Source organism: Hordeum vulgare, chromosome 7H (assembly GCF_904849725.1).
Source record: "Hordeum vulgare subsp. vulgare chromosome 7H, MorexV3_pseudomolecules_assembly, whole genome shotgun sequence".
NCBI classification, from domain to species: Eukaryota; Viridiplantae; Streptophyta; class Magnoliopsida; order Poales; family Poaceae; genus Hordeum; species Hordeum vulgare.
In genome coordinates, this window is record NC_058524.1 from 276,884,597 (window position 1) to 276,900,010 (window position 15,414).

Consider the following 15,414-nt stretch of genomic DNA (forward strand, 5'->3'; position numbering starts at 1 on the left):
TATTGTTGGTTTTCTAACTCTTTGGTCCCAATGAGTTTGGGCATCATTTTGTTTGTGTTGTTGTTCTAGAAACAATTGGAGATGCATTGGATGCTCGGCTCACCTACAAGGATGGTGTTGAAACCATGGACTTATTGGAGCCAAGCTAGGATGATGGATGAACCATTATCTATTACCTCAATCCAATGCTATCTTGGTAACAAGTATCTACTTTATGCATACATTTCTTGCATTCAACTTTCGTAAGTTGCATCATGGCATGAATTTATTGATTCGTTCTTGTGGTACTTGTTTCCTTCCTCAAAGCATCTGAATGATGTAGTCTTATTACTAGTTGGGATGTCTTTGATGTTCATAAGTTGGAAGTTCATATTGTACAATAAGAAAATATTAGGCCATGTGCTATGCTTTCAAGGAAAGATCTTATTGGTATATTTATGACTTCCTTTTTGATATCTTGTTTGTTCCTTCTTGTAACCATTTCCTGTGTACATCCTTCTTTGTGGATATATATCATCATGATTGTCTTCTACCTAGAATCTTCTACACATGAGATAAGTTACATCTCTTTTTGTATCATTTTTTCTTTCACGTCCACCGTTGCATTTCCTTTTTCAGTTTTTTGTGGCTTCGTGAAAAGATTTGTCGTGAGTACGGATCTTTTATCCTTGCATCTTGATGCACTCTTTGGTGGTGGAGATTATTTTTCCTCATCCTTGTCTTGTCGAGGGCTTTGACATTTTGGTTTGTATCCCTTCTCTTGACAAGGTTATTATTTCCTTTCTTCACCATGGGTTGTCACAAGTGTGGTTCTCAATTTGTTTATTAATAAGCTTGTGAACCCATTTGCTAGTAGTGTGTGTGTGGGAAGGATATGTCTTGCAATTTGTTTCTCATTACTTAAAGACTATGTTGATGAGTAATGCTCATCTATATCATAGTCTTCTCAAGTGCGTTCCCATGACTCACACACATCAGTTTGTTTGAGCCTATTATTATATTGCCTCTTTTACATGTTGCTCAACCATATGGTTTTTGCAAGTGATATGCTTATTGTCTCATCTATTTCCTTGCACTTGTTGTGTGTTTTTATTAATTTTGGGGGAGCAATGATCCTATTTTGTGCAATTGTATCAAATACAAAAAATTCTTATTAGTGCACAAATCATGGGGAGTTTCTCTAGTTTTGATAAAACACTCCTTTGCCCTTATCATAATATCTTTTCTTTCATGTGGTTCGTAGGACCATATGATTGGTTGTTCCTATTGGTATCTTTTGATTGCTTGCCTCTCTCTTTTGTATGTCTTTGTGACATACAATCCTTCTTGCAATCTTTGGGTCCTCGATATAGTTTGTTTTCCTCCAACGTTTATCATGGTATTTGTGTATTTCTTTGCACTATTGTTAAGAAGTACACACTCTTTGGAGGACCACCTACTATATTGGCTTTCTAACTTTTTGTCCATTTTGGCAATCGATGCCAATGGGGGGGGAAGTTTAGAGAATTTAGTTTGGTGATGCTTAGAAGGTTTTTCTTTTATTGCTTAAGCATTTACATCTTGTACGTGTGCATTATTGCTTTGTATGTGTGCACTTGGTTATGCTTATTTCCTTATATAAACTCTCTTGTACTGATTGTCATCAATTACCAAAATGGGGGAGATTGTTAGAGCATATTTCTCCGTATGTGGTTTTGGTAATTGACGACAATCCCTATGGACTAATGGTTGCCTTAAGTCATATTCGAAGGATTTGTCGATAGGCACTTCTTGAAGTCCATCTGTTCGTTTCAAGGACTTTATATGATGACCAATGTGGTATTCAAAGTATTATCCAAAGATTGGTCATGAAGACACAAGGTTGATCAAGACTAAGAAGAGAGTAAATCAAGATGATCAACATACGAACCGTACAAGATGTACCAACAAGGATCAAGTGATCCCATGGTATGATAAGCATTGTCCATAACACTTTTGTGTACTAACCCATGTCTTCGTGAGAGTTCTATGTGGGGTTTGGTGTGTTTCCATGGGTTTGCGTAAAGAGGAAGATCTCATTCAACCTATGAAGGATGACATCAAGTGATGATCGTCATCAATATTGCGGTGTGCAAGTTCAAGTGGAGCATCACGAAGATATCATGCTTGAAGCTTGCCGTCCATTGTGGTGGCAATGGACTTGTGAAGAATGTGCTGAAGAGTGGCTCACCCATAGTGAGTATGGGGGAACAATCAAGAAAGTTGTTCTATCTTGAGGAAGCCAAGATCATCATCATCTAGGTCAAGAGGACTAGGTGCAAGGTATAGGTTTGCCCTTGATAGTTTTTTCTATTGTAGGATAGTATTCCATACTGTCAAGGGGGGCTCTCAAGTGAGTAGCTTCATCGTATCGTTCATTGAGAGCTCAAACCATTTTCATACTTGCATCATATATTTGTTCTATTTTGGTGTTTCTCCTTGTGAGTTTTGGAGCTAATGGTCATCTTCATGACAAGCTCGAGTTCATCGAAAACGGAGTCTATATGCATCTTCTATGATGTTTTCGATGTTGGAAGTTTTTGCCGGTTCTTCGTTCATAGAGATCTCACATCTCTATATCATTGGCATTCTCGTAACTGCATGTTATTAAGATTTCCAAACGTCGTTGGATATCTCTCGTCGTCGTGAATTCAACAAGCTTGATTTTGCTCGATTCGGAGTTCATATGCGAAAGTTATGGCAGTTTCAGCATCCAGCGGTAGTACCGATCCTAGTGCCAGCGGTAGTACCACCCCGGAGAGGTAGTAATTTTTTACTACCGCTCCCGGGTGGTAGTACCGCTCCCTCGGACGTTCTTGGAGCGGTAGTACCACTCCTAGCAGCGGTAGTACCGCTCTGGTCGGGTTATGAGTGAGGGTAATGGTTGGATTCGTTCCCCCACAATATAAATGAGGTCTTCTTCCCCCATCGGACCTTATCTATCCATTGATCTCGTTTTCTTCCCCCATTGTTGACCTTCTAAGAGCTTGGTTACTCTCATTGCCTCCAATGATTCTTGCTAGTTCTTGAGGGAAAAGAGAGAGGAGATCTAGATCCGCATCTCCACCAATCACTTTCTCCTCTATGTGAGGGGAACCCCTTGGATCTTGATCTTGGAGTTTGTTGTGAGCTCCTTGTTCTTCCTCTCATATTTCTCCATAACTTTTGTTGTTGTGGAGGTATTTGAGTGTGAGGGACTTGACCACTTCGTGTGTTCTTGCCATTGCAGTAGTTGCACGGTGATACGTGGATACGTGGAAGTGAGAAGTTGAGAAGCTTATTACCCTTGGGTACTTGGTACCCCTAGAGATTGTTCTTCGTGGATGCTTTGGCATCCTAGAAGCTTGGTTGTGCCTCGGAGCTCAATCATTGTGGTGTAAAGCTCCGGGAAAGCATCGTGGTCTCCAATTAAGTTGTGGAGATTGCCTCGAGCATTTGTGGTCACCTCGAAGCCATATGCCATTGTGGTGAAGCTTCGTGGTGTTGTTGGGAGCCTCCAATTAAGTTGTGGAGATTGCCCCAACCTTGTTTGTACGGGTTCGGTGACCGCCCTCAAGGGTCCCTTAGTGGAATCACGACATCTTGCATTGTGCGAGGGCATGATGAGATTAGGGTGCCTTAGTGGCATCTTGGGGAGCATTGTGCCTCCACACCGAGATTAGCATCCGCAAGGGTGTGAACTTCGGGATACATCATCGTCTCCGCGTGCCTTGGTTATCTTTTACCCGAACCCTTTACTTATGCACTTTACTTTGTGATAGCCATATTGTTTCTTGTCATATATCTTTCTATCACTTAGTTGCTTATCTTGCTTAGCTTATGTTTTTGGTGCATGATACGTACATTTTGCATCATGCTTTTATGTTGATATTTATCGCATTATGGGATGTTATTACACTTTACGGTACAATACTTCTGCCTTTTCTCTCTTATTTTCTAAGGTTTCCATGAAGAGGGAGAATGCCGGCAGTTGTAATTCTGGGCTGAAAAAGGAGCAAGTTTGAGATACCTATTCTGCACAACTCCAAAAGCCATTAAAATCAACGAGGAATTTTTTTGGAATATATAAAAAATACGGGGTGGAAGAAACACTTGAGGGGAGCCACCATGAGGCCACAAGCCTGCCAGGCGCGCCCTACCCCCCTGGCCGTGCCTGGGTGGCTTGTGGGCCCCCGGTTACCCCTCCGTCTCCCATCTTTTGCTATAAGGAGGGTTTCGTCCTAGAAAAAAAAATCAGAGGAAGGCTTTCGGGAAGAGACACAATGGCCACGAGGTGGAACTTGGGCAGAACTAATCTAGAGTTCCGACAGGGCCGTCCTGCCGGGGGAACTTCCCTCCCGGAGGGGGAAATCATCGGCATCATCATCACCAACACTCCTCTCATCGGAGGGGACTCATCTCCATCAACATCTTCATCAGCACCATCTCATCTCCAAAGCCTAGTTCATCTCTTGTAACCAATCTCCGTCTCGCTACTCCGATTGGTACTTGTAAGGTTGCTAGTAGTGTTAATTACTCTTTGTAGTTGATGCTAGTTCGATTAGTCGGTGGAAGATCATATGTTCAGATCCTTAATGCTATTCAATACCTCTCTAGTCATGAACATAATTATGCTTTGTGAGTAGTTACGTTTATTCCTGAGGACAATAAGTCTTGCTATAAGTAGTCATGTGAATTTGGTATTTGTTCGATATTTTGATGCGTTGTATGTTGTCTTTCCTCTAGTGGTGTTATGTGAACGTCGACTACGTAACACTTCACCATTATTTGGGCCTAGAAGACGGCATTGGGAAGTAATAAGTAGATGATGGGTTGCTAGAGTGACAGAAGCTTAAACCCTAGTTTATGTGTTGCTTCCTAAGGGGCTGATTTGGACCCACTAGTTTAATGCTATGGTTATAATTAGTCTTAATTCTTCTTTCGTAGTTGCGGATGCTTGCGAGAGGGGTTAATCATAAGTGGTATGTTTTTCCAAGTAAGGACAACACCCAAGCCCCGGTCCACCCACATATCAAACTATCAAAGTAGAGAACGAGAATCATATGAACATGATGAAAACTAGCTTGACAGAAATTCCCATGTGTCCTCGGGAGCGCTTTCCCTCATATAAGAGTTCGTCCAGGCTTGTCCCTTGATACAAAAGGGATTGGGCCACCTTGATGCAGCTTTGTTAATATTGTTACTTGCTACTCGCTACGAATTATCTTATCACACAACTATCTGTTACCGATAATTTCAGTGCCTGCAGAGAATACCTTGCTGAAAACTACTTGTCGGTTCCTTCTGACCTCGTTGGGTTCGACACTCTTACTTATCAAAAGGACTACGATAGATCCCCTACACTTGTGGTTGATCAAAACTCTTTTCTGGCGCCGTTGCCGGGGAGTGAAGCTCCTTTGGTAAGTGGAATTTGGTAAGGAAACATTTATATAGCGTGCTGAAATTTATTATCACTTGTGAGTATGGAAACTAATCCTTCGAGGAGCTTGTTCGGGGTATCTTCACCTCGACCGGAAGCACAAGGAGTTTCTCCTCAACCTACTGCACCTACTGAAAATATTTATTATGAAATTCCTTCGGGTATGCTAGACAAACTGTTGGCTAATCCGTTCTCACGAGATGGAACATCGCATCCCGACTTGCATCTAATCTATGTAGATAAAGTTTGTGGTTTATTTAAGCTTGCAGGTTTGCCCGAGGATGAGGTCAAGAAGAAGGTCTTTCCATTATCTTTGAGGGATAAAGCATTGACATGGTATAGGCTATGTGATGATACCGGATCATGGAACTACAACCGATTGAAATTGGAATTTCATCAAAAGTTTTATCGTATGCATTTGGTACATCATGATCGGAATTATATCTATAATTTTTGTCCTCGTGATAGAGAAAGTATCGGTCAAGCTTGGGGGAGGCTTAAGTCAATGTTATATTCATGCCCCAACCATGAGCTCTCGAGAGAAATTGTTATTCAGAACTTCTATGCTCGGCTTTCTCATGATAATCGCACCATGCTTGACACTTCTTGTACCAGTTCTTTTATGAAGAGAGATATTGACTTCAAATGGAAACGCAACTCTGAAGATTGGGAGTTTGATGAAGGTGAGGAGTCAGGTATGAATCTTAAGTTCGATTGCGTTAAATCCTTCATTGAAACAAATACTTTTTTGTGATTTTAGCGCTAAGCATGGACTTGACTCTGAGATAGTAGCTTCATTATGTGAATCATTTGCTTCTCATATTAATCTCCCTAAAGAGAAGTGGTTTAAATATCATCCTCCTATAGAAGTCAATGTAGTAAAACCCAATCCAGTTGAAGAGAAAGTCATTGCTTATAATGATCCTATTGTTCCTAGTGCTTACATTGAGAAACTACCTTTCCCTGTTAGAATAAAGGATCATGCTAAAGCTTCAACTGTGATACGTAAGGGCTACATTAGAACACCTACACCCCCTGAGAAAATTAAAGTTGAACCTAGCATTGCTATTATCAAATATCTCTTGTCCGACAATGTTGATGGGCATGTTATTCACTTCTGTGAAGATGCTGCTAGAATTGTTGAACCTCATGCTAGAGACAAACATAAGCCTATTGTCGGCATGCATGTTGTTTCTGTTAAGATAAGAGATCATTGTTATCATGGTTTATGTGACATGGGTGCAAGTGTTAGTGCAATACCTCAATCTTTATATAATGAAATTAAAGATGAGATTGCACCTGTCGAGATGGAATTTATCGATGTTACTATCGCTGCCCTATGGGAATTCTTAGAGATGTTGAAGTCTTGTGTGGTAAAACTAAGTATCCTACTAATTTTCTCGTTCTTGCTACCACACAAGATAGCTTTTGTCCCATCATATTTGGTAGACCTTTTTTCAATACTGTCAATGCTCAGATTAATTGTGAGAAACAAACTGTCACTGTTGGCTTTGAAGGTGTGTCACATGAGTTTAATTTTTCCAAGTTTGGTAGACAACCTCATGAAAAAGAATTGTCTAGTAAGGATAAACTTACGGCTCTTGCTTCTATAGCTGTGCCTCCTACTGATCCTTTAGAGCAATACTTGCTTGAGCATGAAAATGATATGCATATGGATGAAAGGAATGAGATATATAGAGTTATCTTTGAACAACATCCTATCCTAAAGAATAATTTGCTTGTTGAACTACTTGGAGATCCACCCCCACCAAAGGGTGATCCTGTGTTTGAGCTTAAACAGTTACCTGATACTCTTAAGTATGCTTTTCTTGATGAAAAAGGGATATATCATGTTATTATTAGTGCTAGCCTTTCAGAGCATGAAGAAACGAAATTATTGAAAACTCTGAGGAAGCACCGTGTTGCTATTGGATATACTCTTGATGATCTTAAGGGCATTCGTCCCACTCTATGCCAGCATAAAACTAAAACTGATCCTGATTCCAGACCAGTTGCAGATCATCAACGAAGATTAAATCCTAAGATGAAAGATGTGGTAAGGAAAGAAATACTAAATCTCCTGGAAGCAGGTATTATCTATCATGTTGCTCATAGTGATTGGGTAAGTCCGGTGCATTGCGTCCCTAATAAGGGAGGTATTACCGTTGTCCCTAATGATAAAGATGAATGGATCCCATAGAGAATTGTTACTGGCTATAGGATGGTACTTGATTTTAGGAAATTGAATAAAGTCACTAGGAAAGATCTTTACCATTTGCCTTTTATTGACCAAATGCTAGAAAGATTGTCTAAACACACACACTTTTGCTTTCTAGATGGTTATTCTGGTTTCTCCCAAATACCAATTGCACAATCTGATCAGGAGAAAACCACTTTTACCTGCCCTTTCGGTACCTTTGCTTATAGACGATGCCTTTTGGCTTATGTAATGAACCTGCTACCTTTCAAAGATGTATGATGGCTATATTCTCTGACTTTTATGAAAAGATTGTTGATGTTTTCATGGATGATTTCTCCGTTTACGGGTCTTCTTTTGATGATTTCCTGATCAACCTTGATCGAGTTTTGTAGAGATGTAAAGATACCAACCTTGTCTTGAATTGGGAGAAGTGCCACTTTATGGTTAATGAACGCCTCGTCTTAGGACATAAAATTTCTGAAAGAGGTATTGAAGTCGATAAGGCTAAAGTCGATGCGATCGAGAAAATGCCATGTCCTACACACATTAAAGGTATAAGAAGTTTCCTTGGTCATGCTAGTTTCTATAGAAGGTTCATTAATTAAAGACTTCTCTAAGATTTCTAGGCCTCTTACCAATCTATTACAAAAAGATATTCCTTTTGTTTTTGACGATGATTGTGAGGAAGCATTTGAAATACTTAAGAAGGCCTTGATAACTGCACCTATTGTTCAACCACCTGATTGGAACCTACCTTTTGAAATTATGTGTGATGCTAGTGATTATGGTGTTGGTGTTGTTCTAGGACAAAGAGTTGATAAGAAATTGAATGTTATTCATTATGCTAGTATAACTCTAGACAATTCCCAAAGAAACTATGCTACTACTTCAAAAGAATTTTTAGCAGTCGTGTTTGCATGTGATAAGTTCAGATCTTACATTGTTGATTCCAAAGTTACTATTCACACTGATCATGCTGCTATTAAGTATCTCGTGGAAAAGAAAGATGCTAAACCTAGACTTATTAATTAGATGGGTTCTCTTGCTACAAGAATTTGATTTGCATGTTGTTGATAGGAAGGGTGCTGAGAACCCCATAGCAGATAACTTCTCTAGGTTGGAGAATGTTCTTGATGACCAACAACCTATTAATGATAGCGTTCCTGATGAACAATTGAATGTCATCAATGTTTCATGTAGTACACCTTGGTATGCTGATTCTACAAATTATATTGTTGCTAAATATATACCACCTAGTTTCACATACGAAGAAAAGAAGAAATTCTTCTTTGATTTGAGACATTACTTTTGGGATGATCCTCACCTTTATAAAGAAGGAGTAGATGTTGTTATTAGACGTTGTGTACCTGAGCATGAACATTGACAGATCCTACAGAAGTGTCACTCCGAGGCTTACAGAGGACACCATGCGGGAGATAGAACTGCACACAAGGTATTGCAATCCGGTTTTTATTGGCCTACTCTCTTCAAGGATGCTCGTAAGTTTGTCTTGTCTTGTGATGAATGTCAAAGAATAGGTAATATCAGTAAACGTTGGGGAATGCCTTTGAATTATATGGGACCTTTTCCAAAGTCTAACGGGTATACTCATATTCTAGTTGTTGTTGATTACGTTACTAAGTGTGTAGAAGCTATCCCAACTAGTAGTGCTGATCATGACACCTCTATTAGGAAGCTTAAAGAAGTTATTTTCCCTAGATTTGGAGTCCCTAGATATTTAATGACTGATTGTGGTTCACATTTTATTCATGGTGCTTTCCGTAAAACGCTTGCTAAGTATGATGTCAACCATAGAATTGCATCTCCTTATCACCCTTAGTCCAGTGGTCAAGTAAAGTTAAGTAATAGAGAGATTAAACTAATTCTGCAAAAGACTGTTAATAGGTCAAGAAAGAATTGGTCTAAGAAGCTTGATGATGCACTATGGTAGAACTGCTTATAAGGATCCCATGGGCATGTCTCCGTACAAAATATTTTACGGTAAAGCATGTCATTTACCTCTTGAGCTAGAGCATAAGGCTTATTGGGCAATCAAAGAGCTCAACTTGATTTCAAACTTGCTGGTGAGAAGAGGTTATTTGATATTAGCTCACTTGATGAATGGAGAACTCAAACATATGAAAATGCCAAGTTGTTTAAAGAAAAAGTTAAGACATGGCATGATCAAAGGATACAAAAATGCGAGTTCAATGTAGGTGATTATGTCTTGCTATACAATTCACGTTTAAGATTTTTCGCAGGCAAGCTTCTCTCTAAATGGGAAGGTCCTTACATTGTCGAAGAAGTGTATTGTTCCGGTGCCATCAAAATCAACAACACGGAAGGGAATTTTCCAAGAGTTGTAAATGGGCAAAGAATCAAGCATTATATCTTAGGTACTCCCATAAATGTTGAAAGCAATATTATTAATACCATAACTCCGGAGGAGTACATAAGGGCTATTCACTAGCTTGTTCCAGACTCCAAACAAAGAGGTATGTGATGCGGTAACTAAACCGACTCCAGAACTTTTCCAATAGCAATTTTTCTCCGTTTTGGAATATTTAGAAAAATAGAAAAATTTAAAGTAGTACGAAAAGCGCACGAGGAGGCGATAAGCCTGCCAGGCGCGCCCTACCCCTGGCCGCGCCTGGGTGGCTTTTGAGCACCTCCTGTGTCTCTCGGACTCCATTTTCTTGTGGAATACTCCTTTTGGTAGGGAAAAATTCATTATATATTCTCCCGGAAGGTCTGACCCTCGTGTCACGCAAATATCCTCTGTTTTCGTTTCGAGCTGCTATGCAGACAAATCTAGATCGCTATGGCGTCCCCAAAAGTTCCGAAGGACAAGTTCTTCGAGAAGGTCATCAATCCCTACCTCGCGGGAGTGCTGCAACACCCTCAATCTATCGAGATGCATGAGGGGGTGATGCATATCCGTGATGTTGAGGGGCCCCAGAAGTTCGGAAGCGTAGAGGTGCGGCTCGAAGCAATGGAGCAGCAAGTCTTCAAGTGCCAAGGGATGGTGGAACGCGGACTCAACGCCAACCACATGATGATCACGGAGTTCACCAACAAGCACAAGATCGATGCCAATGAGATCGGGAAGCACCTCTCCAGGCTCTATGACAGAATTGATCACCTCCAAGCCCAGATCTACGACCTGCAGAACCAAAACTATGAGTGTGAGTATAGATTTAAATCAATACGGTTGGCTGCAGATTTGATGATTCCGAAGACTCAATCATCTTTCCATGATGGAGCACCTATGCCTTGGAAGACGGAGAATCAACCCTAGACTGCAACAACTCCACCACCATCACCTTCAAAGGAAGACAATTAAGCACGGGTATGGGCACTCCCCTTGGCTTGTGCCAAGCTTGGGAGAGTTGCCCCAGTATCGTATTACCATCACATCTTTTGCCTTTACCTTTATCTTAGTTCGATCCTTTTTGGTTTTATCTTTTTCTAGTAGAATAAAGTTCTTTGTATGATCTAGGCTTGAGTTTTACTTTGTGTCTCCCCCAATGTAATCGAGTTCGTGAGTTATAATACAGAGTGTTTTAGTTAAGGGCCTTGCATCATGCCATGATCTAAAGAAAAGAATAATAAAACAACAAAAGCATGAAAGATCATGTAATGATCTTATGGGAAGTGATGGCTTCACATATAGAGAGAATGTTGATTGAAACCTATTGTGGGTGGACAAACGTAGACCTTGGTCATTGTTGCAATTCATAGGAAGTAATAAAGAAAGAGAGATTCACATATAAATATATCATCTTTGACACCATCTATGATTGTGAACACTCATTAAACTATTACATGCTAAGAGGTAGATGTTGGACAATGTAGACAACATAATGAATTATGTTTGCTTGGTTCCGAACAATGTTATATGACTAGAGATCCCTTAGCATATGACGATTGCTTCCACCTCATATCAGCCAAAACTTCCGCACTAAGTAGAGATACTACTTGTGCATCCATAAACCCTTAACCCAGTTTTGCCATGAGAGTCCACCATACCTACCTATGGATTGAATAAGATCCCTCAAGTAAGTTGTCATCGGTGCAAGCAATAAAAATTGCTCCTTAAATATGTATGATCTATTAGTGTGTGTGGAAAATAAGCTTTGTACGAACCTGTGATGAGGAAGACATAAAAGCGAGAGACTGCATAATAAAGTTCTTTATCACAAGAGGCAATATAAAGTGACGTTCCTTCACACTAAGAGGTCACACATCCAAACCTCAAAAGCGCATGACAACCTCTGCTTCCCTCTGCGAAGGGCCTATCTTGTACCTTTACTTTTTATCTTTAAAAGAGTCATTGTGATCGACACCAATTCCTTATTTCGCCATTATCTTGGCTAACGTCATGTGCTAGGGAAAGATCTATATTCATATGTCAACTTGGAAGTAAGTACTCAAGAAGTATTATTGTTGACATTACCCTTGAGGTAAATAGTTGGGAGGCGAAACTGTAAGCCCCTATCTTTCTCTGTGTCCAACTGAAACTTTGATCTCATGAGTACCGTGAGTTTTAGCAATTGTAGAAGACTAAAAGATGATTGAGTATGTGGATTTGCTTTACAAGCTCTTATTTGACTCTTTCCGATGTTATGATAAATAGCAATTGCTTCAGTGACAAAAGACTATTGGTTGTTAATTCTCAATAAGGTTCTTGATCCATACTTTACATTGCGAAGGAATTGTCACTTTAGCATAAGAGATTATATGACGATATTGCTGTTCTAAATATGATCATGATGCTTGCATGTCCGTATTTTGTTTTATCGACACATCTATCTCTAAACATGTGGGCATATTTATTGATCTCGGCTTCCGCTTGAGGACAAGCGAGGTCTAAGCTTGGGGGAGTTGATACGTCCATTTTGCATCATGCTTTTATGTTCATACTTATCGCATTATGGGCTGTTATTACACTTTAAGGTACAATACTTATGCCTTTTCTCTCTTATTTTATAAGGTTTACATGAAGAGGGAGAATGCCGGCAGTTGGAATTGTGGGCTGAAAAAGGAGCTAGTTTGAGATACCTGTTCTGCATAACTCCAACAGCCATGAAAATCAACGAGGAATTATTTTGGAATATATAAAAAATACTGGGCGGCAGAAACACTGGAGGGGAGCCACCAGGAGGCCACAAGCCTGTCAGGCGCGCCCTACCCCCCTGGACGCGCCTGGGTGGCTTGTGGGCCCCCAATTACACCTTTGGCTCCCATCTTCTGCTATAAGGAGGGTTTCGTCCCAGAAAAAAATGAGAGGAAGGCTTTTGGGAAGAGACGCCGCCACCATGAGGCGGAACTTGAGCAGAACCAATCTAGAGCTCCGGCAGGGCCGTCTTGCCGGGGAAACTTCCCTCTCAGAGGGGGAAATCGTCGCCATCGTCATCAAAAACACTCATCTCATCGGAGGGGACTCATCTCCATCAACATATTCATCAGCACCATCTCATCTCCAAACCCTAGTTCATCTCTTGTAACCAATCCCCGTCCCCCGACTCCGATTGGTACTTGTAAGGTTGCTAGTAGTGTTAATTACTCTTTGTAGTTGATGCTAGTTGGATTACTCGGTGGAAGGTCATATGTTCAGATCCTTAATGCTATTCAATACCTCTCTGGTCATGAACATAATTATGCTTTGTGAGTAGTTACGTTTGTTCCTGAGGACATGGGCTAAGTCTTGCTATAAGTAGTCATGTGAATTTGGTATTCGTTCGATATTTTGATGTGTTGTATGTTGTCTTTCCTATAGTGGTGTTATGTGAACGTAGACTACATAACACTTCACCATTATTTGGGCCTAGAAGTAGGCATTGGGAAGTAATAAGTAGATGATGGGTTGCTAGAGTGACAGAAGAAGCTTAAGCCCTAGTTTATGCGTTGCTTCGTAAGGGGCTGATTTGGATCCACTAGTTTAATGCTATGGTTAGACTTAGTCTTAATTCTTCTTTCGTAGTTGGGGATGCTTGCGAGAGGGGTCAATCATAAGTGGGATGTTTGTCCAAGTGAGGACAACACCCAAGCACCGGTCCACCCGCATATCAAACTATCAAAGTAGCGAACGCGAATCATATGAATATGATGAAAACTAGCTTGACAGAAATTTCCATGTTTCCTCGTGAGCGCTTTACCTCATATAAGAGTTCGTCCAGGCTTGTCCCTTGCTACAAAAGGGATTCGGCCACCTTGTTGCACCTTTGTTACTATTGTTACTTTCTACTCGCTACGAATTATGTTATCACACAACTATCTGTTACCGATAATTTCAGTGCCTGCAGAGAATACCTTGCTGAAAACCACTTGTCAGTTGCTTCTACTCCTCGTTGGGTTCGACGCTCTTACTTATCGAAAGGACTACGATAGATCCCCTACACTTGTGGGTCATCAATGCACATAGGTGAGCCTAGTTGTTTTAGGTTTTGTGCTTGGCAAACTAAACGTTAGTTTTATTCCGTATTTGTTCAAACCTAAACCGTAATTATTTTCAAGCGCCTATTCACCCCCCTCTAGGAGACATCCACGTCCTTTCAACATGCAGATTCGTAGCAGCCGCCCACTGCATCGCTCCTCGCGTTGGAACCGCTGCCGGTCGCCGTCCGACCTCCTCACGCCGTCGTGTGGGAACCGCCGCCGCCATCTGCCGCCTGTTCCCCGCCCAGGACCCCCGCCGGCCTCGCCACACGAGCTGCTCGCACCGCCATGGCCTCCCGGTTGGGAGGAGGAGGACACCCAACGCGATCTAGACGAGCCCCGCACTGCTGGTTTGCTGGGCTGCAGCCTCGCGTGCACCGCAAGTCAGGCCCTGCCTTCAACCGGCCTCCCCAGCTCGTCGACCCAGCCCTGCCTCTGCCGCGAGCCCATCTCCAGCGACTTGGGCCAAATTCCAAAAGATGAGCCGACCCCCAGCCCCTCTATTTTGCGTGCGATCGCTGTTTAGTTATCCTGCGCATGCATGTTTCAGCCCAATAGCTAGTTTCACCCCGTAGTATTTTTTTTCTAGCCTGCGATTTTATTTTATTTTAGAAAAAGGCATATTTTGAAAACGGTTGTAGATTCAAATCCGTGCGTCGGATCACGACGAGTTATATATGTAACTTGGCTAGAATTTCGCCTAGATTAATATTTTCCAACTTGATGCATATCTAGATCTATTTAGCGTATTGTTTGCATTGGTTTGCATGCCGACATGTTAAAAACGGTTTATGTCGTAGTTAATTAACCGTAGCTCCGTTGGAGATGAGCCATATATGTAAATGGACTTGAACGACTAGTATAATCACGTGAACCACATTTTTTCCATTTAATAAACATAAAATGTGATTAGGACAAATCTGGACAGAATTAGAATGTAACGTGTGGGGTCGTTTGGAGATGCTATATGTCGTTTCTGGGCACATTTAAAATGTCGATATAGGTAGACTAATTTGTGCTTCACCCCTTGCCATATTTAACAACATTTAGTATTGTCGTGTTAATAAACGGGAGTGAACTAAATAATTAACATTGAGTTTTGTCAATATGCAACTTGTTGCATATTGAGTTTCAATTAATGTGTAGTGTTTACGTGATGTGAATTGCCATGCCATGCCTTGAATACTTAAAACTGATCATGCATCATATTAGGTTGTGCATCATATTGTGCATGTGGCGTGGTGATTATCGTGCGTTGATTCTTGTTTCCGGTTTGCTTCGTCTCGATAGAGTTCCGCAAGCGTGTCGGAATGTGAGTATCCGTTCGACTACTTCGGTT